General features: G+C 55.2%; 1 protein-coding gene and 1 long non-coding RNA gene across 3 annotated transcripts in view; one reads left to right on the top strand and one right to left on the bottom strand.

Annotated features, from left to right (window-relative positions):
- The window catches only part of FBLN2 (fibulin 2), an 89,843-nt gene extending 82,652 nt beyond the window's left edge, over positions 1 to 7,191 (bottom strand). For both annotated transcript variants that reach the window (XM_058725852.1, XM_058725853.1), the window contains exon 1: positions 7,065 to 7,191. The gene's annotated coding sequence lies outside the window, so the exon portion shown is untranslated. The remainder of the gene's footprint in view (positions 1 to 7,064) is intronic.
- A 13,227-nt stretch (positions 7,192 to 20,418) lies between these two features.
- LOC131508449 (uncharacterized) lies at positions 20,419 to 22,371 on the top strand. The gene is made up of 2 exons (XR_009260025.1): positions 20,419 to 21,107; positions 21,937 to 22,371. It is a non-coding gene; the product is annotated as an uncharacterized LOC131508449 (long non-coding RNA).
- Positions 22,372 to 25,171: the final 2,800 nt, after the last annotated feature.

The following is a 25,171-nucleotide window of genomic DNA, read 5'->3' as shown; positions in this document are numbered from 1 at the left end:
TGGGGCCCTCGGGTTAGCATGGGTGGGACACCAAGCCACCCCACACCAGAGGCTACTGCAAGCACCCCAAAACCTTGGGCACACATCCTTGGCATGATGTCCAGGGAGCCACTGACCAGGAACCTTGACTTCACAAGCCTCTCCCTGGCTGTTCAAAGCAATGCTCAGCCATGGTTCTTAACCCTCCCAGAGAACGACCACAATTCCACTACTCGCCATTGCCCCATAAGGCCCAGCTCTAGGCCCCAGTGGTCTTCCCCCAACAGCCCAGGGGTGCGGAACTTTAAAATCTCAATATGGGTAACCTGGGTGGCTCAGTCGGTTAAGCGTATGACTTCAGCTCAGGTCATGATCTCACTACTCGTGAGTTCGAGCCCCGTGTCATGCTCTGTGCCGACAGCTCAGAGCCTGGAGCCCGCTTCAGATTCTGTGTCTCCCTCTCTCTCTGCCCCTGCCCCATGCTCTCTCTCTCAAAAACAAATAAACGTTAAAAAAAAATAATAATAATAATAAAAAGTTTTAAATCTCATTCAGAGCTCACCCCTCCCTGAATTGAATGTGTCACACCAAGAATAAAAATGAAAGCCCTCCTGTGGCCCCCAGACCTGGCCTACCAGTGGCTCTTCTTGAGCATGGGGGTCCTGATCTCCACCTGCTCCAGGTCATTTGTACCTGCTGTGACTACTCCACCCAAAGTGTCTGCTCCACTGCTTCCTCCGATGCTCTACCCCACCTCCCAGTCCTGGACCAGCTTTGCCATTTCTTCATTGCCTGCACGGCCAGCACAGGACATCACAGTGAGCACCCGTAAGTCTCCTGTGTGTGTTTCCTGCCAGAACGTGCTCTGTGGGGGCAGAGGATGTTGTCTTGGGCACTTATTCCCAGCACTTAAACCAGAACCCAGTACCCAGTGGATGCCCAAGAAATATCTGCTGAATGAAGGAATGAGTGATCTCATTTTCTCCTTCTGTTAACCCTAACAGAGAGAGATTTGACACCCATTTTACAGAGGAGGAAACTGAGGCTCAGTGGGGTAAGTCACTGGCCTGATGGGAGCACAGCCTGTGAGTGTCAGGACTGCGAATCTGAACTCTACAGGATGCCAAAGCAGGGGATTTCCTGCACCTGACTGCCCCCGGTTCCGGACCTGTAGCCAGCCCGGGGCGGGGGGGGGCTGACTTATGGAAACAGTCTCAGGACTGAACAGTCAATGCCATGGTGCCCACGCCAGGAAGAGCCAGCAGTCAAATCACCAGAAGGAAACACACCCACAGGAAAAGGGGGTAAGAAACAAGGAGAGAGAAAAAGGGTGGGATTTTTCTTTTATCCATTGGCCAAACTTTGCAAAAAGTGACTCTGTTACCATCTAATTTGATCACAGTGGAAACTTTTGCATGCCATGCCAGGAAGAAGTCCGTCTGCTCAACAACAAGGTCAGTAAAGCAGGGAATTTAAAAACCATCCTCAAACACTCCCACTTAAAATTCACAAACCAACAGTCACCCACCAACTGCCCAACTGCTTTTTAATTTGATGTTTTGAGCAGGCAATCCAGTCACATGGTTCAAAAAGCAGAAAATATAAACAAGGCACAGCGTGGGAGGTGTCACCTAACCCTTGCACCCTAGGCCCCCACCTGCCCACTCCAACCCACCCCCACCCCCAGGTAACCACACCAGTGAACCTTGTTCTTTATGCACATATAAGCCAATGTGCATTTGTATTTCTTTCTTCTTATTTATTTATTTTTTTTAGTTTATTCGTTTATTGGGGGGGGGGAGGGGCAGAAAGAGCAAGGAGAAATGGAGGATCCCAAGCAGGCTCCACACTGTCAGCACAGAGCCCGATATGGGGCTTGAACTCACAATCCTCAAGATCATGACCTGAGCCAAAATGAAGAGTCAGACGCTGACCCGACTGAGCCACCCAAGTGTCCCATGAATTTGTTTTTCTTATTTGACATAAGAGTAGCATGTTTTAGGGGCACCTGGGTGGCTCAGCTGGTCAAGCGTCTAACTTCGGCTCAGGTCATGATCTCACAGTTCGTAGGTTTGAGCCCCACGTCAGGCTCTGTGCTGACAGCTCAGAGCCTAGAGCCTGCTTCAGATTCTGTCTCTCTCTCTCTCTCTCAGCCCCTCCCCCACTTGCGCTCTCTCTCTATATATATACCAAAAATAAATAAACATTAAAAAACTTGTTTAAAAATTAAAAAATAAAATTTTTTTTATTTTTTTTTCAGCGTTTTTTATTTATTTTTGGGACAGAGAGAGACAGAGCATGAACGGGGGAGGGGCAGAGAGAGAGGGAGACACAGAATCGGAAACAGGCTCCAGGCTCCGAGCCATCAGCCCAGAGCCTGACGCGGGGCTCGAACTCACGGACCGCGAGATCGTGACCTGGCTGAAGTCGGACGCTTAACCGACTGCACCACCCAGGCGCCCCAAAAAATAAAAATTTTTAATAAACAATTTTTTTAAATAGTATGCTTTACATGCCATTCAGCACCTTGTTTTCCTCTCTTAACAGATCTTAAAAGACCTTTCTTTCCACAGAGAGCATCCTCATTTTTTGTAGCTGCATAATATTCCATGGCGAGGCTGTGCCAACATCTACTTAACCAGCATCCGTCACCCTGGATCTCAAACGTCTGCCCACAGACCTGTCTCCCCCACCCGCCCATAGCTTCTCAAGGGTGAGAACTGCACCCCAGCACGGGGCCTGGCACAAGCCTCTTGATCTTATGGCTCGAGGCTGTGTTTTAAAACAGAAATCAGGGGCGCCTGGGTGTCTTGGTCGGTTGAGCGTCTGACTTCAGCTCAGGTCATGATCTCACGGCCCGTGAGTTCGAGCCCCGCGTCGGGCTCTGTGCTGACCGCTCAGAGCCTGCAGCCTGTTTCAGATTCTGTGTCTCCCTCTCTCTCTGCCCCTCCCCTGTTCATGCTGTCTCTCTCTGTCTCAAAAATAAATAAATGTTAAAAAAATAAATAAAATAAAACAGAAATCAGATCTCACTGCTCCTTCCCTCAAAACTTTTCAGTAGCTTTCAAACTCCCTGCCCTGCCCCTTCTTCACTTCCTCAGTCCCCTCCCTTACCCACTCCCACCTCCTTCTTTTCCATCCCTCACACACACCAAGCAGGGTCCCACCTCAGGGCCTTTGCACTAGCTGTGCCCCTTGCCTGGCATTCTCCCTCACCACTCTGGTCTCAGCTCAGAAATCCTCTCTTCAAAGGACCCTCCCTGCCCACCTAGATTTGGTTGTCCTGCGGACTTAAACTTCTCTACAGCATCTGAAATCAACCTAATTCATTTGTCACCTGACTCACCCCACCTCACCCCTCCAACTAGAAAATAAACTGCATGGGAGCAAAGACAATGTCTGCACTGTCCACCGTGAGTCCCTACCTGGACAGTGCCTCACCTAGGATGTGACTCCCGCACTTGGCCCAGGGGAGCCAAGCTCCTGCAACAGCTCCCGCCTGACAGAATTATTCCTGCTAGCCCTCACAGAGATCATGAGACCATGGGAGCACAGCGGCCAGAATCCTGTTGCAAGCTACAACTGAACTGCATCCCGGGGCCAGGCCTTTGTCCGGGGGAGGCCCTTCGGAGTTCAGGAAGCCTGGGAGGCGGGCTACACCCAAATGCCTCCTGGAGAGCAGAACCCAGGATTCCATCCTCCCCTCCCCACTTCAGGACCATGAGCACCGGGAAGCCATCAGCGGATATCCACTTTACAGAATGTAAGACTGAGGCCCAGAGAAGGGAGGGACGGGCCCTCTGTACTACCTTGTACAGCCCAACAGGAAAGAAAACCTTCAGCAAGTATGAGGAAGAGGCCAGGGCTGCCCATCACCCCCAGTCACTCTGGAAGGGCGGGTCCTCATTCAGTCAGGCCAGCAAACATCCAGGAGGTGGCACATCACTAGGGCACTTCACTCACGTGAATTTAGCCACGTACATGTGCTCACAAGAGACAGCATGGGAACTAGGTCTTAAAATAACACAGCAACTGCCCCACCCATGCCACCCATGGAGAGGCCACCCAAGGAATGGGAGCCGGGAGCTGGAGCCTGTTCCCCACCTGAGTCCCTCCTTGCAAGGCATCTTGGGCACCAAGGCCGACCTGGGCTTACTGAGGAAAATGCTCACACCCACGGCCCCCAGATGTAAGGCCAACGTGAAACCTGATGTCCAACACAGCACACGATGATGCTCCTGAGGCCATACAGACTTGAGACTCAGGAATCTTCACCCTGGTGGTCACGGGGTCACAGAGACTATGACCATAAAGACTAAAGCAGAGGGGCGCCTGGGTGGCTCAGGCGGTTGAGCATCCGACTCTCGATTTTGGCTCAGGTCATGATCTCACAGGCATGGGATCAAGCTCCTGAGCGTGGAGCCGGTTTGGGATTCTACACCGGCCCTCTCTCTCGGTCTCTCTCTCCCTCTGCCCTTGCCCCTCTCCCTGCCTCACTCTCTCTATATAAAATAAAAAAATAATAGTACAATTTAAAAAGCACAGAAAACTGCTGAGCTTTCAGGCTGATAAAAGGAACCTGGGTGGTCGGTCAGTTTGCATGAAATCTTCTTCACTTTAGGCCCTGAATTGAGCTCTACCCTGACCCCTGAAGAGAAAGCAGCTACACTTCCCTCGGTCATTCCACAAGCAGTTATTAAGCATCTACCGTGTGCCAGGCGTGGACCTGACTCAGGGAATTCGCCCAGGGTGGATGAGACCAAGTCCCTCCTCTAGTGGATTCCTTGGGGGGAGGGAGAGAGGGGGGACAAAGAGCTTGGCTGTAGGGTCAGGAAAATCTGGGTTGAGATCCCAGCTCTACCATGAAAACCCCAAGCCTCGGTTTCCCCATCTGTCAAACAGGGTAAGAATGTGACCTTGCAGAATCAATGACAGGATCTAGGAAGAAATGTGATGGTCAAGGTCTGGCTCTGAGATCACTGCCTCCCTTCCATGGGGCTCCCAGGACACTGTCCCCCACAGCCCAGCAGAAAGTGCCCGCCATCACCACAAAGGTGCCTTGTGGTCCAGGCCCTAGCATGCCTTTCAATGCACTGAAGAAGTATGAGGCTCACTCAAGGCTTCCCCAGCCACGGGTGAGTGGACTAGCCTAGACCCCTTCAGGGTGGGCAAGGCAGCAAAAACAGCCTAGTTTATACAGCAGGCACAGCCAACAGAGGCCTGTGCAAGGCAGGTAGGAGCTGAGAACGTACAAGGAGGCCTGGTGGAGACTTTAGCCAAATGGTGCTCCCTCCCACCCTCAGGGGCAGAAGGCAGGCAGCCCTAGCCAATGGGTACCGCAGGGGGACGTGGACCCTGAGCTGCCAGGTGCTGCGATTTTTCAAGTGAAAATGGAAATCCGGACTTTTATGTGAAACCTGCCAATTTGCAAATGCTGGCAGCTAATTAAATATTTAAAAATAATAACAACATGGTAAGAGCCAAACAAAACACACAGAACCAGTCAAAGCTAAGGCTGGCAGGTTTGCACAGCCGGAGTAAGATTCTTTGATTTCACCCATTCCCTGCCCACTTCCCCCATCTCCCAGCTCTGGATGCAGGAGGGGAGGGTGAAAGTGGAGGGAGCAACACTTACAGGTCCCTCCCTCCTCCTGGCGGGGGTCTTCACCCTCATCTGCATGTGGGGAAGGTGAGGCAGGCTCAGGGCCCCAATCTTTCAGCTGCAAGCCCACGCCGGGACCACTGTGGGGGCTTGCTCTGCCAGGGACCTAGACCAGTCCCTATTTGAGGGGCTCTGGGTGATGCCCCGCACCCAAATCTTTTTTTGGTTTGGCTTGCCATGGTAACACCTGCTGGCTCACACCAGCTTTGGACCAGTCCAAGTGCAATCACCTGGTAACAGTAAAGACAGAAAAGGGCAACCCTGCTTGGGAGAGCAGGGTGGGGGAAGGGGAGAGGATGCAGGGGCTGATAAGGAGTGAGCAGGCTGGTGGAGTCTGGCCCATCCCCGAAGGCCCCTCCCTAGGCTCTCAGTGCTCCCACAGCCTCCCAGGCCCCAGGGCAAGACAGCCTCAGCCAAGAGACATCTCCCCCAGCCCTACTCTGGCTCCCAGCAAACTCAGGAAAGCAGTGCCCCTTAGAGTCGGGAGTGTCAGGGCACAGGGGGACCATGAAGTTGTCGGCGTCTGTGACTCTGTGCAAGTCTCAGTGCGTGCGGGGATGTTTGTTACTCCAGCTACCCGCGAGACACGTGTGTGACACATGTGAGATAGATATGCCTGTGTGACAGACACACGTGTGGCAGACACGCATGCGTGTTAGGGGAGGCACACGCGTGGAACGGAGACACAACTGTGTGAGAGAGGCGTGCGTGCCTGGGAGACACCCGAGAGAGAGGCACGTGTGTATGAGGCATGGGTGTGCAAGAGCGACGTGTGTGGGAGATGAGTGTGAGGACCCGGATCATGTGTGTGAGAGATGGGAGGGGGGGCAGCCCTGAGCACGAGACTTTATGACTGGGGGGATGGGGTGAGGGATGGTGGGTGCGCCCAGGCAGAGGGTGCAGGAACTTCTGGATACTGGTGTGGGTGCCTGTGTGGCAGTGAGCGTGACGGGCGGGGGGGAACTGACGATGTGAGCGTTGACGGTGGGGGTGGTGCCCGACGACGGAGGGACCTGAGGGGCAGGGGGAGAGGGGGAGGGGGCTTAGGGAAGGAGTGGAGCCATGCTGGGGCTGGGGGGCGGTGACCGGCTGGGTGCAGCGGAGGGAAGGGGCGGCAGCACAGGGGGCAGGGAGGGAGGGTGGCTGGGGGGACCCTGCCCGCGGACCCCGAGACCCCCCGCACCCCCCTCCCGGCGCTGGCCTCAGTGCCCGCATCCGTCCAATGGGACAGAGACGGGGATGGCGAGCCCGCGGCGGGGCGGGTGTGGACACCCCGTGGCTCCGGGCGCCCTTCCGCGGGGCGGCCGAACCGTCGGGGCGTCCGAGGGCCCCAAGCCCACCGTGGCGAGCGGCGCGCTGGCGGGGGCGCGGCGCGGGAGAGGAGGTGGGGACCCCGCGCGGCAGGGGCTCGGCGCGCACTCACCGCGGGGAGCTCCGCACGTCTGGCCGCCCGTCCGTCAGTCCGCCCGGCCGTCGGCGCGTCGAGAGCCGCGAGCCCCGGCTGTGCGCGGCGCGGGGCGGAGCGGAGGCGCGGAGGGGCGGCCCCAGCCAGCCCCGGGCCCCCTCCCCTGCCTCCGCCTCCGGGGCGGGGTCTCGCCGCGGGCCGGGGAGGGGGCCGAGCCCGTGCCTCTGGCGGCGAGCAGAGCCGTGCGAACCGACGCTCAGAGACTGCCCCCCCCCCCCGCCCCCGGCGCGTCCGCGGCGGAGCCCTGAGTACCCGACCCGCCCGGCACCCCTCTTGCCCCGCCCGGTCTAAACTCCGAGTTCCTCAGCCAGCCTGGGCCTCAGTGTTCCCACCTGCGAGATGGGCTCAGCAACCCGGGGCACGCTGCGAGGGCCTGAGGGTGTGGGTACCACACTGCCAAGGGGCAGGCGGTGTGATAGGGGCAGAAGGCAGGCTTCTCCGTCCCCCTTGCTGCCCACCCTGGGAGCTCCCGCGTTCCGCCTGACCTGCATGCACCCCCACACTGCTACCCCAGGTCCTTGGGCAGATGGTTCCCAGCCCCGGCTTCGGGGCAGTCCAGGTTTGTCCTTTTCCTCGGCGCATCCAGCTAGCTGCCTGTGACCCCGGTGTGACCTCAGCCTCCTCATCTCTTGAATGGGTTAACCCGGACTGGTGATGGGTAGCCCAGAAGAACCGGGTGTCATACCCACACCACAGGCCCCAACAGATAGTGAACACACTGCAAAAGAGAAACTAAAATGTCAGTTACTGTGGCTGTCATGCCCCGAGTTGAGGCAGAGTGGGGCATCCCCCGGTCTGACTAGGAGCGGACCAGGAGTCTGTGCCTGGCAGGAGGCCCCGTGGGGAGCAGGCAGTTGGCCCTGAGCTAGCCTCCCCCCACTTCCTCCCTGCCAAGGGCTCAAAACCCCATCCCCAAAACACACAAGCAAAATCTGGTGCTGCCAGTCCCACATTTAGCCCCAGAACAGCCCAGGTGGAACAGAACTGACCCTCAAACCTTTGGGCCCTGCAGGCCTGGACTCTGGCACAGGGACCCCAAGCCCCCAGTCCCTTCCCACTCTCTAGCGTCCCAAAGGCCAGTCAGCCCCGAAGAGAGTCAGGATCCAGGAATTCTGTCCTTCCATCCCTCTCTGTCCCTCTCTTTGCCATCTTCTGTCTCCCGATTTCTCTTTTTATTGTGGCAAAAATCACAACAGCATAAAATTCGCCATTTTAACCATTTTAAAGTGTCCAATTCAGGGGCATTTAGAACATTCACAACTTTCTCTGTGGTCCTCTCTTGGCCACGTCATCTTTACCTGTCTGTCCGTCTGTCTCTGTCCCTCTCTCTTGGCCGGGTCTCTCTCTCTCTCAGGTCTCTCACTCTTCCCCCACTTTGTCTCTCCTTTCCATGTCTCTGTCCGTGCCTCTGTCTCTGCTTTCATACCACTCTGTCTCTCCATCTGACTCTCTCTTCCTTGGTCTCTTCATTTCCCTATGACTCTATCTCTTGGTCTCCTTGTGTTTCTCAGTCCCGGGGCCACACCTCTAGGACCCAAAGCCCAGACCAGGACCTCCAGGACCGTCTTCCACCTGCCCGGAGACAGGTAGCCCAACAGTTGCCACCTCCCATCTGGGCAGCAGCCGTGTCCCCCCACCCCCACCCAGAGTCCTCGCTGTAGCCCGGGACAAGGATAAGGCCGCCAAGAGCAAAGGCAGAGAGAAGGGAAGCCACTTGTTCAAGGTCACGTGGCCAGGAGGAGATGAAGCCAGGAAGTGCCCAGGGGCGAAGATGGGGCCGACCACAGAAGAGCCAGGAGGGGATGGAGGGCCAAAGCCTGAACTGAGAACGTCGGTCCAGCCTGCCCCAGCTTTCTGTCTAACCCTGGGCTCTCTGGGCCCTTTTGCCAGCTGGAGCTTGCTTTTCCCCAAGGGCCTTTGCACATACCCGCATCCTCATGACTGGCTCATCCACGTCACTACCCTAAGACCCCGGCAGAGGTGGAAACTACCACTCTCTCACTGTCTACCCTCTCTACTCTCCAGAGTACTTGTCACTAGCTGACTTTTTTTTCTTCATTTAAAAGCGACTGTAGGCAGCATAGCCTGCGGTTAAGAACTCCACCACTCACCAGCTGTGTGACTTTGAGCCTGTTGCTGCACCTCTCTGGGCCTTGAATTCCTCAACTGTAAAATGAGCAGAAGGACGACAGGGCCTATCTCAAGGGGCTATTGGGAGGATTAAGTGAATCAAAAAATAAAAGTACTGTGAAGAGGGCTTAGCCCAAGGGAGTGTTTAGCAAATAGCTAATGAGTGAGTGATAGATTGAATCTTTCCTTCTGTCAGCAGGGGAGGAGTCCTGGGGCATAGAAGGCACTGGACCTTGCCTCCCTTGCACCGTAACTCACCTAACTCACCGCCCCCTGGTGAGGCTCCCTTCCCCCCCCTCCCCCACCCCCACCCCCCACAGGTCCCAGACCTGGAGGAGAGGCAGTGAGCCAAGATTTGGCCTCACCTTGCAGCGGAGGCGGAACCCAAGGCCTGGCCAGCTTTCACAAGATAAAGTGGAGACACGTTGCCCGTCCTCTGTTATCTGAGCTGCAGATGTGGCCAAGGCAGCTGACTCCTCGGAGTCCTGCCAGGGCTGTTATCACACACAGAGTGCGCATCACCCACCAGGAATTTGGGGCCCGGGGCCTGGCCGAGACGCCAGGGTTGGAGGAAGTTCCAGGCCGATAAGGCACAGATAGTGCTCACAGTGGGCAGCGGAGTTATTCACATCAGCGACAATGTGACCAGCCCCCAGGGCACCGAGGCGCCGCGGCTCGCAGGCCCGGAGCACACCTGTACCCCCTGGCCAGCGGGGCTGGGGAGGAGAAGGCTCGGCTCAGGCTCAGGCTCACTGGGCTTCATGAGACGGAGTCCTCGCTCGGGTGGCCTCCGGGAGGTCACCACACCTCTCCCGTTTCTCTGAGAAACGGGAATAACGATAACACCCCCATACAACAATAGGGTCTAGGAGCAGTGAATTTGCAGCCAAATGGCCTTGATTTGAAGCCACATCCCCATGTGACGTTGAGCAAGTGGCTTCAACCCTCTGGCCTCAGCGCCCTCATCTATAAAATAGTTGCTTCTTCATAGGATAGTTTTGAAGTCAAGATGCGGAGAGCAGAGTTTGGCGTGTGATAAGCCCTCAATTAAATGTTGTTGTTGGAGCACCTGGGTGGCTCAATCGGTTAAGCGACCGACTTCAGCTCGGGTCACGATCTCACCACTCATGGGTTCGGAGCCTGACACTGGGCTCTCTGCTGTCTGCGCAGAGCCCACTTTGGATCCTCTGTCCCCTGCCCCTCCCCCTTTCATTCTCTCTCTCTCTCTCTCTCTGTCTCTCACTGTTTCAAAAATAAATAAACCTAAATTTATTTTTAAGATTTGTTGGTGTTAATTGCACACAGCCGAAACCAACGTGAGCCCGCAACCCACCTGCGTGCAGACAGCACGGGGCTGCCCACTCCTTGAATGATGGGCCCGGGACTCCACACCAGAACTTCTCCAGCCGCCACTTCTGAGAGCTGATGGGAGGGGATGGGAGACCCCTTCCTCTGCGCTGGGTTCACTTAGTCGTAGCTCCTGCCGTCCCTCCAACATCTGTTGTGGCCACAGTGACTGGACAGTATGAGGCAGCTGTGTGTCCCTGGCCACAAAGAAAGCTAGGAGAGAGGGTGTTTGGGCCCAGCCAGACCGCCAAAAGGGAGAATCCCACAAATACGGGAACGATATTCAAGGATGATGGTGGTGATTTGCAGACAGAGGCTCTCCTCACCCAGGGAGGAGGCATTGCCTGCCATCCTGCTGTCCAACTGAGACCCAGGGCGGCATATACACTCAAGCTCTGGAACAAGGCAGTCCTGGAGAATCACCCAGGCCCCTTTTTCTTTTTTTTTTCAAATACCAATGTCTGCATTCTACTCCAGAACAATTAAATCTATGTCTCCGTGGGTGCAGCGAGGCCTCGGTATTTTTTCTAACCCCCAGCCGACTGTAAGGAACAGCCAAGAATGGAAAACACTGCTTCAAGGACTTCCCTCTGGCTTTCATCTTCCGGCTGTGCCCCTCCCCAAGGAGAGACCAAGGAACTGTGCCCACCTGGGGCCCATGACGACTCACACCAGTCCTTGAATTCCCTCCCGAGTGGCCCTGAGCCCCAGGGTTTGTGCTGGCTTCTTCCACTCATCCCTCCCTCTCCCCAGGAGTGAGCCATAGCACCAGTGGACACATCCCAGGCCCGAAGGGTGGCTGCGGGCAGCTGCCGGCAGGTGACGTGAATGACGTTCCCAATCCGTGGGCACACAATCGGTCCTTGGAACCCAGGCCCGGACCTCACCCGGTCCTCCGGCCTCTGCCCCCACGCACACCCCTGTCTCTACTCTTCAACCCAGTGAAGAGCTGATTATACACCAGGAACTGATTCTACACCCCACTTCCCTGCCTTTCCATCCACCTGAAAGCTGTTCCATCCGGAACAGTCATGCCCCACTCTTCATGTTAGAAACCTAACTGTAGACGTTTTACGCAGACCCCTGGCCTCCTAGCTAAAGACACATCCCCAGCCCCCCTGGCGGCCAGGTAGGAGGTGTGGCACCACTGAAGGGAAGCAGAAGTGATGTGGCCTTCCCCTTCCCTCCCCCCTTCCTGCTGGCTGAGTGAGGACCTGGTGGTGGATAGAGAGCAGGAGAAGCCAGCCTGTAGAGCGGGCAGAAGTCGCGCTTGGGTGAAAGGAACCCCTGAGCATCGCGGAGCCACCGTACCTGGCCTGGATCATCCCCTGAAAGAGAAATAAGCTTTCAAATGCACAAGCCAGTGTCTTAGGGTCTCTTGGATAGAGCAGCCTAACCTGTACCTAACTAATAACCCCATCCCACTTCAACCGCTGGCCCCGGTGCTCCATGAACAAGTCACAGACGCATCGTATGCACTGTTCTTCCACAGGCGCTGTGCTCATGGTTCCGAGGCCTCCGTGAACAACCGTGCAATCTACATCGGCTGTGGCCACCAGCCTCCTGAGTGTCCTGCACAGAACCCTCTTCTCTCCATTCCGAGTCCACGGGTTTTGTTCGGATGGAGCCGATCCTCCCTTCCGGGGAGGAGTGTGGGGCACCTGCTAAAGTAATCCGTCCAGATGAAGGGAGGAGCCCCTTTATTTCAAGCAGACTTCCCGTGTCGGAGCCCGGGAAGGAGGCGCTCCTCGTGCCGCATTGCCCAGCGGCGGGTATGAGCCTGTGGCATGGGAGCCACCGCGTAGGGAAGCCTGCTAAGAAGGAAACACCAGCTCAGAGGAAAGCGGGGCAGAGAGGAGAGAGAGATGGCTTTCGGATGGCCTAACATTTAAGCACCTGATTATAGCTTGGCCTGGCCAAGCCACCTCTGGATGTTTCAGTCACAAAGGCCAATACATCCCCTTTGGGGCTTCAGCCCATTTCAGTTGGGGCTCTATCACTTGCACCCAAGAGTCATGACCAACAGAATTGGTCTCATCGAGGCAATGTTACCAACCACGTCTGGCGCCTGCACTCCCCAGGCTTGCTTCCGACACCGGGGCTAGTTAGCAATTAGGGATCAGATTTTATGATGTCCAGACTCTCCCCAAAGGTGCTTTGTCCTGAATGAAGGAGACAATGACTGGAATGAAAAATAAACTCCTATCTGTTAATCATACACTGCGTGCCAAGCATCAATTTGAATAGGCACCTTCTATTGATTCATTCATTTCATCCTCCAAATGATCCTAGAGATGCTGGATATTATTACCCCCATTTTACAAAGAGTCGGGCTTAGCGGCATAGCCAGGGCCCCTGCCCGGAGCTGTCTGACTCAGAGTCTGGACCCTTTGCCCTGCCCTTGCAGAGGGAGGAATTGAGCACGCTGCAGTGAGGCCGTGGGCTCCCCTTCCTCGGGTACATGAGCAGGGACTGGGTGAACCCTTGCCATAGTGGTCAGAGGGGCTGAAGCACACAGAATGGGGTGTGCGGAGAGAAGAGGTGGGGAAAACGTTACAATTTTCCTTCTGCTCTGGGGCTTCTCTGCACTTTCCCAAGCTGTCTGCTTCTTACAGGAAAGCTGGCCAGCCCGACGCCTCCCATCTGGGAATGGTCAGCCCCTACCTCCTCGAAGCCCGGCTCGCTCGGCTCATTCGTGACTCACTCCCACCCGTCTCTCCGCCTGGTGTGATGAAATTTCTGGCACTTCTGAAAAGTTCTGGTCACCCCAGACAAGACTTGGTTCAGCCTTGCCGTTTAAGCCAGCTCTCCTGGCAGTGGGCAAGACCCACTGAGCGCTGAGCTCAGAGGCTGAGATCTACCCAGTGGGCTTCAGGGTCTCAGAGCCCCTTCCCTACTGGAGCAGCCCAGAGAGGGAAGGGATTTGCTTAAGGCCACACAGTGAAGCCCAAAGGGGCCGAAAGGGGCCCTCGAGATGGCGAAAGCAGCCCAGAGACAGGAGGCCTGGTCCCAGCAAGCGTTTTGTCCGCTCTGAGCCTCAGTTTTCCCACTTGTGAAATGGGAGAGGCTGGCTCTGATTTTAATAAATAAGTTGGAGAAAACATACAATAGAACAGTTAACATCAGCAGATCTACCTTCACAAGAGAACGCCTTCCAGCTGCTTTTGTTCTATACGTATGTGTGTATATATAGGAAAGTGTGCATATGCATGGACGTATTTACACACAGATGTGTGCAAATTCTAACGGACATTTTTTTTTCTGCTCCATTTTCCTCTCCATATATCGTAGCCATTTTTCTATGTCAATAATGTATCTACACAATCACTGTCAACAGCTGCAGAGAATTCCACTGTCTGCTTTCACCACAGTTTACTTATTTGACCCTCCACTGATCATTCCTAGTTTTCTTTATTATAAAAACTGATTTGGGGCGCCTGGGTGGCTCGGTTGGTTAAGCGTCCGACTCTTGGTTTCGGCTCAGATCATGATCTCACGGTTCGTGAGTTCCAGCCCCACGTCAGGCTCCACAGCTGGCAGTGTGGAGCCTACTTGGGATTCTCTCTCTCTCTCTCTCTCTCTCTCTCTCTCTCTCCCTCTCTCTCTCTCTCTCTCCCCCCCTCGCACTGTCTCTGTCTGTCTCAAAATAAATAAATAAACTTAAAAAAAATTAAAAGCTGATTGGGAAAACAACCCTCAATCTGTGTATTTGGACACTTGTCCCCCTCCAAGAAGTTGCAAGGGCAAAAGGCATGTACATTTTTAACTACTTTTGAGATATACTGCCAAGGACCCTCCCCGGAAGTTGTACAAATTTCCTCCCACCAATAATGGTGAGAATACCACCCCTGGGTGTTCTCAGTCTTGCTGATGTTTAGTCTATCTCTTCGGTGAAGGTAGTATTCTGTTATTTGAAGTTGACCATCTTTTTAAACAGTTACCAACCACCTGTGTTTCTTCTAGAAGTTCCGTACATATTCGTCATTCATTTCCACTATTGGAGTGTTCAACTTTAGCTCGACCATTTTTAACCATTCTTTATATAGTAGGAGAGCTGGCCCTTCATCTCCCACGCACACGCAGCAAACACCCCTGTTTTAACTTTGGTGCTGTACTTTTTTTTACATACAGAACCTGTAAAATGTGATGTAGAAAAACCTACCGCTATTTTCCTTTGTGCCTGGAAAGGCTTTCCCCATTCTAAGGTAGACATAGTAAGCTGCCTATATTCTCTTGCGGTACCTTTTCACCCATCCATCCATCTTTCATTCATTGTTGCCCTTGCATCTAACCGCAAGGCCTCTGGCCACCCCACCCCACACAGCTGGCGGCTGGGTCCTCCAACACACTGCCTTGCTGTGGCGCAGAAATTTCCAGTAATCCCTGGAAGCTTCCCCTTCTAGGAATGTGTGGAGGGAAGGCATCTCTGCTTAAATAACAAATCTTGGCCTCTGAGACTCAAAACAATCTCTGGTTACCTGACAGGGCTTGCCCAAGCAGTCCTCGGATATCAAAAAGGTTAGAATGCGGATAATTATGGCCAACAGGAAGGCGCATCACAGATCTCCTGCTTCAGGCGGCACAGGTGGCTGCCCATCCCTGTAGGGCCACCATTGCATTTCTGCTGAGGCCACAGTGAGCTGCTCCCCACCCCACCCCTCCCCGTGACTACTAATGCAGGATCATTCCAGCAAGACCCGGGCTTCCCCCAGCAGGAAACTGGCCGAGGGCTCCCCCTCATCCGGCCTGAAGCTTTCAGGAATTGCGCCACATTCCGAGATGCTTCCTCCCCGTCCTTCTCCCTTCCCTGTCTCTTGTAGCAAGTGTCTGAGCTGCACTGGCCTGAGTGTCTCCTGCCTTCTCCTGCTCCCTCTCCCAGTAATGTCCTCTCGCATCTATCCTGTCTTGGCAAAATTAGTTTCGGCTTCTTGACCTAAACTAATGAGATGATAAAGGTAGTAACTAAAGTCGTCACTGTTACATGCCTATAAAACTCGGCTACAGCCATCTCTCTTGTATCCCTCTCTCACACGCTGGAGGTTAAATGCTGTTCCCGCTTTACAGATGAGAAGACTGAGGCTCAGAGACAGGATCTCTGTCTTTGGTCAAAATCCAGGCTCTCTCCTTCCCACCAGGAATCTGGGGAGAGCCCCGTGGCCCCCGGGAGTACCAAGGTCTTCAGTCTGGGCATCCGGGTCCGTAGCATTTCCCCTGGGGCCACAGCCCAGAAGGCTCTGTGTTTGCTCCTCCAACTCTGAGACCCTTGGGCCCCTCTAAGCCATAGGAATGTCAGGCAGACAGTGCCCAGAACCCCCTTCCCTGGGTGCAAGGAGCCCAGGTCCCCCTGCCCCAACCGAACTCAGAGGAAGGAGCCAGAAACTCAGCTATGGGATGGGAAGGCAGCATGTCCATTCTTAGGCAACTTTAGGTGTTGAGCGAAAATCACACACAGAGTGGTGATTGCCTTCTTCAATTCCAGTCGTGCCCTCTGTTGCTCCAGACTTTCCTTCTCTTCTTCAGTCAGAGCCCCAAGGCTGCTATTGTCCACGCCAAGCCACCCCAGCAACTCTAGTACCCCGCGGACAGCTCGTCCTGTCCCCCTCCCAGGGCTGGAACAAGCTGAGCACAGGACCCGGGGGCGGTCTGCACAGCCCAGAGAGCATTCACCTTCCACATTCCAACCTTTAGACTTCAGGTAATGTGATCCAAGGTAGAGGCAGTTATTTCATGCCAACACACACTGACTCCAGGATCTCTCAACTTCCCAGCTGAGCACACAGAGCTCCTTGGCTCTGCGCTAACCCAACTGGGCTCCGGAACCTGTGAGCCGGCCAGGCCATCTGTCCTGGGCATCTGCACTCAGCTGCCCTCTGGTCCCTTTCCAACCCACGCAGTTCTCCCTGAAGCCTGCCGGGCCTCGTCTTCCTTCCACCCTCCTCACCGAGGCCCTGATAAGGCAGCCGGCAGGGGACTCACACCCTCTGCAGCACGTCAGCCAGCTGGCTCTGACCCCAGGGGGCAAAGGAGGTCCCCAGTGAGGTATATTCTTAATCCCGCATCACTATCTGTCCAGCCCTGGCCTCCTGACATGCTCGGGACGTGGGCCCAGTCTTGGCTTCACACACCTGATCTCCACTCACCCTGAACCACCCCCCCCAACGGAATCCTTCCTCAGTGTCCGTCCATCCATCTGTTCACCCACGCACAGGTTCTGGAGCGACGCTGCTTGGGTTCGAGCCCAAGCTCTGCCACTGACTTCGTAGCTAGAAAGTAACCTCCAACAGCAGCGTGCTCTTGTGAGGACTGAGGGGGCTAATAAGTGGGAAATGCTTAGGAGGCTGCTTCCACACGGCAAGTGCTCAGTGAGTCCTGGCTATTCACTCAACAGGTCTTTCCTGAGCACCCACTCTCGGCCAAGCATGGGGCCCAGCAGGCGGGCAGACTCCCCCTTGCCGTCACGGAGCCTGCAACGGATATAAATTCAGCAGCCTCACCAACAAACAGTAAGAAGCACCCTGAAGAGGCCGTGCAGGAGAGGCGGCGTGGGGCAGTGGTCAGCCCACAGGTGCTGGCGCCTCAGTGTCTGGGTCCTAGCTGCATGATGACTGGGGGAGGCTCCCAACCTCTCTGGACCTCATTTCCTCCTCTATACATGGGGACAATGGCGCCTAACTCCTCAGGTTTCCTGAGGGTTACATGCGCTCACAGGTGGGCAGGACCTTTACAGGGCCAGGCACATGGTAAATGCTTAAGGAAAGTGCTCCCTGGGGGTGCTGTGGAAACTGGGGCACTTTTTGAAGGAAGGGCTGTGGGACAGAGGATGTGGCAGGCAAGGGGCCACAGGAAGAATTAGGCGCTTCTTCTCAGAGCAAGGGGAGTCTTTGGAGGATTTCAATGGAGCCCCCAACGAGGCGGGTGGTAGACTCCAGGTGGGAGATGATAGGGTTCAGACGGGGGTAGTGGCACCGGGAGGTGACAGGATCGGAGAGATACTGAGAAGAGAGACTGCGCACTCACGTGGGCGTCTCACCAATGCAAATAGGAACGTTTACAGTATGTCTGCTTACATCAGTTCCAAAAACAGCCCCAACTAAATAACAATATGAGAAGGTATTAACTTGGTGAGACCTTGCAGCTGGGGAGGGGCTCAGGAGAGGATGTGATGTTGGGAGCCAGGAAAGGGAGAGGCAGGGATGACTCCCCAGCTTCTGGTTCAGGAGGTGCCCCTGATTAGCTGGGGAGGGGTGCTGGTATGCAAATCACAGTGCACTTGACTCAAACAGGCTTAAGCCCAAAGAAGGGAGATGGTAAATTCCATAAAAGAGCAGAGGGATGGACTTCAAGCAAAGCTGGATCCAGGTCTGCAAATGTCTCCAGGAACAAGTTTCTCTCCCCTTGTCCCTCAGCTCTCCTCCCCTCTCCTCCATTTACCACCAAAAGCACCTCTCCTGGTGACCAAATTTCCCAGCAGCTCCCGCCTCCAACCCTTTCCATCCAGACAAAATGAAACACTAGTCCCCTCATCTTAAAGTTCTCTCTGATTGGAGGGTCTTAAGTCAGGTGCCCAGGCCTAAACCAATCACTGCAGCCAGAAGAATGGGCTGTGCTGATTGGCTCAGCCCAGGTCCTATGCTCTCCCCTAAAAGCCTGAAGCAGGGGTGAGATGAACTTCTAAATGGAAACTGGGGGCCGCTGCCAGATGCTGGAGAGGAATCCATGAATGGCCCCGGCAGGGTGGGTGACTTGCAGCCTTGGACCTGAAGTCGACATTAGATTCAGACAGTGTCAGATAATAGCACATATTTTTAAAACATGTTCTCTGTAAAACCCCCAACAGTCACAAGGGGACTTCATCAAGTTTGTCAGTGATTGGCTGTCAGCCAAGGGAGCCCCTGGCTAGTCCAGCCAATGAGAGCCCAGAGATTCCTGGATCTCACACGTCATTGACTCACACTAGGCTGGGTACCAGGGGCCAGGCGCAGCGCAAAATGCCAAAATGCGTCTGATAGGAAAGTCCTCGCCTGTGGTTGGTGACTAATAATAAAACAAGCAGGTTACGCCCATTGCAAAACTGTTAAGCCGGCAGGAGGGAATGTGATACGAGCCCAGTGTCTGATTCCAGTTATGTGGAAATACCAGAATGGGGGACTCTGAGAGACAGAGACTACCAGACCTAGAAAATCCTCTCCTGCACCCCTCCTTAGCTGCAAGCCCTCTTCAGTTTATGCATCCTCAAATTGTTATTGAGTTCGGGCTGGTTGTGAACTTGACGTAAGCAGACACACTGTAAATGTTCCTATTTGCATCGATGAGAGCCGGCCTGTAGCCGGTCCTTCCTTTCTTTTTAGTGCATAGTATTCCTCCGACTGGCTAACACAGAGCAATTCTCTCGTCTGCGGCTGTTTAGGTTGTTTTCTGGGTTTTCTTTCCTCTTAACAAATAGTGCTGCTGTAATGATCCTTGTACTGGTCTTCCCGTGACATTTGTTTTAGTGCTCTAGGGCCAGCGGCCAGGAGAGGGAGCGCTGAGTCATGGGGTGTGCACATGTTCAAGTTCACCAGCTCATGCCAGACTGTTGTTTCAGAGTGTTCGTACCCATCCCACCAGCTGCTGCTGAGGGCTGCACCTCCTCGAAAACCCTTGTCAACATTTGCCCACGCAGTAGGTGTGAGATGGTATCTCGGTGCGGTTTTCATTTCCGTGTCCCTTGTCATTAACGAGGATGAGCATCTTGACATGTGTTTTTCAGCCATCTGCGTTGCCTCTTTTATGAAATTTCTGCGTATGTCTTTTGCCCCTAAAAAACATTGTATTCTTCTTGGAAATCACTGATTTCTAAAGCACAGTCCGGCCATGTGACTCCCCGCCTTTAAGCCCTTCTGTGACTCCCAGGGGGCCTCAGAGTAAAACTCACGCCCAGTGGCCTGGCCAACAAGGCCCTACAGTGGTTTGGCTCCCATCTGTGTCTCCATTCTTGATAGGAGCTGTTTCCTGACACTCTCTTCTCACATTCTCCCCTCCCCTCTTCCACTTGCTTGCCTACACCCTGCTTCTGCAACCTTCCAGCTCCTGCTTGCTCTGGGTCACTGCCAGAAAATGCCTCCCTCTCCCTACGGACCCCACATCCTTGCCTGGCTACTTCTTTCTCAGCCTTCGAGTCTCAGCTAAAACATCACCTCCTCCAGGGAACCCTCCTGGCTTCTCCCCACCCCCACCCAGACTGTAGGGCCACAGCGCCTGCTCACTCTGTCTCAGGGCCACCACCCTGGTGCCGGAAACTGGACGGCAAACTCCCTGAGGGCCAAGACAGTGACTGCTCTGCAGGCTTATATTCCTGGTAACTGGAAATGTGGCCACAGTCGGCCAGCTCTCTAAGAATCTGTGGAAGAGGGAGAAGGAGGGAGGGATGGCAGGGGCAGCACGGGACTGTTAAAGAGAAGGGCTTTCACCAACGCAGACCCTGGGAGGGACCCAGGGGCCACTAGGATCCAACACTAAGGTGGAGGAGGGGAACTGGGTCCTGCCTCCCCCGCTGACAGATGGAGCTTTCTAGACAAGCCTGATATCTTCTCTGTCTCAGTTTCCCCATCTCAAAGAAGGGATCCCCAGCCTTCTTCCCATCAGAGATGTGCCCCTGGATGGCCGGCCTGAGGTCTGACCTACAATTTCAGGCCCAGTGAGCTGGCAGACCCCGGGCCAGACAAAGGGGCCTTGTTCCCAGCCTCTTTCACGGAAACTCCCCCCCAACAGCTTGGCCCCAGCTGAACAAAACCACATGCCAACACGTGGGAGGAGGGGGTGGGTGTGCAGGCAGCATCCCAGCACCCCTCTCAACTCCAGGCCCTGCCCAGAGTGCCAGAGGCCACAGACGCTGAGGAGAGCTCCCCTTCTGCTGCCCCCCACACCCCCAGCCACTCTCGTCTGAGTCTCCTGTGGGGCAGGGGGAGCCAGCCAGAGCGTGTGCCCTCTTCTCCTGTCAAGCGAGGCTCACACCAACCCTCCAGGCAGGCCTTGCCACCAGGCCCACTTAGCAGATGAGAAATGCGGGAGGCTTAGAGGTCATGGTCACGAGCCCTGGGCTCAGCCAGGAGAGGCAGAGGGCGGACCACACATGGGCAGCCTGACTCCACTGCTCTGCTGCCCTGAGGGGTCCTGCCTGGGACCACACCCCAGAGCACTCTCTGCCATCAAGGTGGGCTGCAGGGGGCATCCTCTTCCACCAGACCTCACCCTGGCCTCCCTGCAAGAACACGCGGGCCGTGCGGCTTCCCCTCAGAGAGTCCGAGAATGGAAAGGGACAGGGTGTCAGTGCCGGCCTGCTCGACAGCTTCCAGGGGAGGAGGGGGAGGCCCCAGCCCCACTTGCCACTTCACATCTGGAAATCTGAGTATCCACCCTGCCTGCCTACCAGCCCTCAGAAGGTCTCCTGCAAAGAACTCAAGTTCCCAGCCTGCCACCCACAAGCTGTGTGATGCGGGGCAAGGGCCTCCCCTCTCTGAGCCTCCATTTTCTCACCCTCGAAATGTGAGTGAGGGCTGGGGGGGTGGGGGAGTGGGGGGTGGTGGGGACAGCACAACACGGAGAGTGTGCCAAAGCCGAGGCCACTCAACCCCCCGGAGTGGCAGAGGGAAAATAATGGAAGGATCAAGTGTGGGCAAGAAAGTGAAGCAACTGGAATTCTTGTCCGCCGCTGGTGGGAGTCTCACATGGTACAATCATTTTAGGAAACTATTTGGTGGGATTGACTAAAGCTGAGCACATGCACAGCCTATGACCCAGAAATTCCACTCTTGAGTGTCGACTCCAGAGGAGGACAGCATGTGTCCTCCAGAAGTGAGGACAAGACCTTGGTCCCCAGCAGCCCTGTTCGTGATTCCCCAGCCCAGACACCCACGCAAAACGTCCAACAGCAGCGGGATGGAGACGCAGGTCGCGGCGCGTTCGCACAGCCGAGGGTACCGCAGCCCAGCAAAAGCAAAGAGTTCACGGCCACGCGCACCAACACGGATGTAGCTCACTAATACAGCTCCGAGCTCAAGTCGGGCTCAACAGATTACACACGTATGAGTCCGTTGTTTACCAAGTTCGACAACGGGCGGAACGAATCCCTTGCCATTAGGAGTTGGGAGCAGGTCTGCTGTGTGCGGTGGTGACCGGAAGGGGGCACGGGGGCGACTCTCAGGGGGCCAGCTGGGTTCTGCTTCTTGATCTGAGTGCCAGTTTCATGACTGGGTTTGATTTGTGAAAATCCAGCATGCACACACTTAGGACGGAGGCCTAAGGAGTTAATAAAGGACAGGGCTGCGGGGTAAGCCGCGATGTCCCTCACTGGTCTGCTTCTTCTTTTATTAAGACTCTAAAGGGATGGCTAGAGAGTGGCCCAGTGGCAGACAACATCTATGCCCTGCCCATCACCTGTCAGCCCACGAGGGACGTCACTGTGGCCTCCGTGGTCCCCGCTGCACACACCAATGTCTTCTGTTGACAAGAGAGCACCTGGCCTGCAGGACAGCCCCAGGTGCCGTGCGGTTCGTGCCTCCGGGAACAGCCTCAGCCAATAAGGGGCAGGACTGGTGGGCGCACATCCCAGCTTCCTCGGCCCATGCCAGGCAATTCTGAGGTTTGCTCTGCACAGTCCCCTCAGGGTCCCCAGCTGGCTTGTGCCCCAATTGCCTCCAATGGTGACTCTTTGGCAAACGCAGCTTTTGTTGGCTTTCTTCCTTCCCCTGCCTCACATCGTCACTGTGGTTTCTGGAATTATATCCCAAATACACTACCTGCACTCAAATCCTTGCCCCACGTCATCTTTTGTAACCCTAAATGTCAGGACAAGAGAGAATGACAGAGGGAGGGTCCCCATCAGGGGAGGGAAGCCAGTCCCAGATCTGACGAGAAGACCCCATGTGGCCATGGGCAAGTTACCTGCTTATCTAGCCTGTCAGTAGCACAGGGTGCTGAGATTCTCACTTTAGCAGGAACTAGTGGCCAGGACCCAGAGCTGAGGACAAAGAAGTCCCCGAAGCCCACATTTTAAAGAAAGCCAGATGAGGTGCCTGGGTGGCTCAGTCAGTTGAGCATCCAACTTCAGCTCAGGTCATGATCTCACAGTTCATGAGTTCGAGCCCCGCATCGGGCTCTGTGCTGACAGCTCAGAGCCTGGAGCCTGCTTCAGATTCTGTGTCTCCCTCTCCCTCTCTCTCTGCCCCTCTCCCGCTCACACTCTGTCTCTCTTTCTCTCTCTCAAAAATAAATAAACATTAAAAAAAGTAAAAAGAAAGAAAGAAAGAAAGAAAGAAAGAAAGCCAGAAGCCAATGAGGGATGGAAGCAGCCTGCAGCTCCAGCCATCATCCCAGGAACGCTCTGCCCCACCCCATCAGTCTGCATATACAGACCACCAGGAGGAGGGGCATAAACTATTGCTTATGGGGGCAGGAGCCAAGCTTCCTTTCCCCCCCGAAAAGTAAAGCTCCCTCAAAAGCCACATTGCTAAGGGATTGGGTAGATCTGCAAGGAGGGGGGGTGGGCACCCCACTCTCAGTTTGGATGTCATCTCTTGGAATGGACCAGGACCCCTGGGTCCTGGGCCTGTGTGCGCAGGGGAGAAGAGAGTGGGAAAGATGGGGCAGGGCAGGCAGAAGGCACAGGGACTGCCTGTCAGGGCCCACGGATGGTCACTACAATAGGGAGCCAGGTGTGGACTGCCTTGCCAGTTCCTTGCCCTATGGGGATGCCTGGCTATGGGGGGACGACAGCAGCAGGGGACCTTGCTGGGAGCAGGAAATGAGCAGGTAGGAAGGAATCCAGCGGCATCTAGGGGCTTTTTGCAGAGGGGGCTTCTCCCAATAGGGCTTCGGGAAGAATTACATGTGCCCAGGAATGTGCTGGTGGGGATGGGGCCACACTAAGGATACCGTCGGCATTGGTAGCCTGTCAGTGCCCCCTAGGAGGCTACAGAGATGGACAGAGAGAGGCTGGCCTTCCTCCCCGCAACCTCCTGCCTCCCCGAGCTGGATTGCGGAAGAGGGTGGAGAGAGCAGGGGAAGACAGGCCACGCCCTCCCCACCCTGTCCAGGGCCACAGGCAGAATCCAAATCTGAAGGAAAAAGGAGGGGTGGGGGAGGGAGGAGATTTTAAGTCCCCAGTGACCTGAACCTGACTCTTCCTGTCAGAGAACTCTAGGTTTTGTCCCCAAACCCTGTCCGCATCTGCCACACCAGACCCCTACCCACTGTGCAGACTAGGGGAGTCGGTGGGGAGGGGGGGGGTCTGTACTCCCTCAGTGACTTTGCCAGGAGCCACCAACTTCACACATCATGAACCCTCCCCCCAGAGCCCTCCAGGCTGCACAGATGGGCTCATGCCCACCCAAGGCCCCACCCAGGGCCCTCCGTCTTGGGGCCCTGTCCAGCTTTGCTGACTGAGCTCATGAGCATGGCCGGGGTGTGTATGTGCTGAGAAATAGAAGCTTTCCGCCCAACCCCGCAAGTATGGGAAGGTAAAACACAAGCCAGACTCATCCCGAGACACAGAGGCAAAAATCCTAAACGAACAGGGACGAACCAAATCCAGCCATCTCTAAAAAGGTAATGCAGGACGCAAGTATGATTTATCCAACGGCACGAGTCCGGCTTAACTCTGGAAGAGCAAATCATTTCGTTCGTCACGTACGTAAGCAAAAGGAGAACAACCATACGGGCGTCCCCATAGGTGTGGGGAGAAAAATGTCTTTCCTCAGGGCAGCATCTCCTCGCCAGCCAGGAACAGAAGGGAGCTTCCTTCATCTGATAAAGTAGATGCACACCCGTAAACTTGTATACGCAATATGCAAACTCAACTTCTACCGAAAATTGCAGGTAGAGCCTGAGCTGAACGCACCCGTCTCACTTCCATACCAGTTCCCTCCTCCCATCAACAAGCGTCCCTCTGCTGGCTGCGGAGGTCACAGCAAGGCCCAGGGCGGCTGTGGAACCAAGCATGCTCATCGGCTGTGCAGAGCCCTCATCCCGTTGCAGAGGCATTAGATGCCTTAGAGGTTTGGGAACAGACAGGACCCACCCCAGTGCCACCACATTAGCCTCCCGGCCTGCCTTCGCCTCCCCTTCCCCCCAACATGAATGTCATTGCCACTTTTTTTTTTAATGTTTATTTATTATTGAGAGACACAGAGAGACAGAGCACGAGCAGGGGAGGGGCACAGAGAGAGGGAGACACAGAATCTGAAGCAGGCTCCAGGCTCTGAGCTGACAGCACAGAGCCCGACGCGGGGCTCTAACCCACGAGCCGTGATGTGACCTGAGCTGACCCAGGCCTGAGAGACCCAGGCCTCTCGGGCTGCATAACAGACACCGAATGAAAGCCTGACGGTGTGAGTGGTGGCTGGATGCTCAAAGAGAAATGTGGTGATTCAGCCGCACACCCCACCTCCAGCCCACTTTGCTCTTGGGTCCCTACTGCCATCTGCCCAGCCCCACAACCAGTCCTCCGCCAGCAGGATGAGTGTGACCCTTTCGCTTGTGTCCCCATTCTTCTGCTCTGCCACCTCTCCCCTGGTTCACGCAGACCCCTGTGCCCACCTCACTGTGTCTTG

The sequence above is a fragment of the Neofelis nebulosa genome, chromosome 4 (genome assembly GCF_028018385.1).
Source record: "Neofelis nebulosa isolate mNeoNeb1 chromosome 4, mNeoNeb1.pri, whole genome shotgun sequence".
NCBI lineage: Eukaryota > Metazoa > Chordata > Mammalia > Carnivora > Felidae > Neofelis > Neofelis nebulosa.
This window is presented reverse-complemented; position numbering and strand designations above follow the sequence as displayed.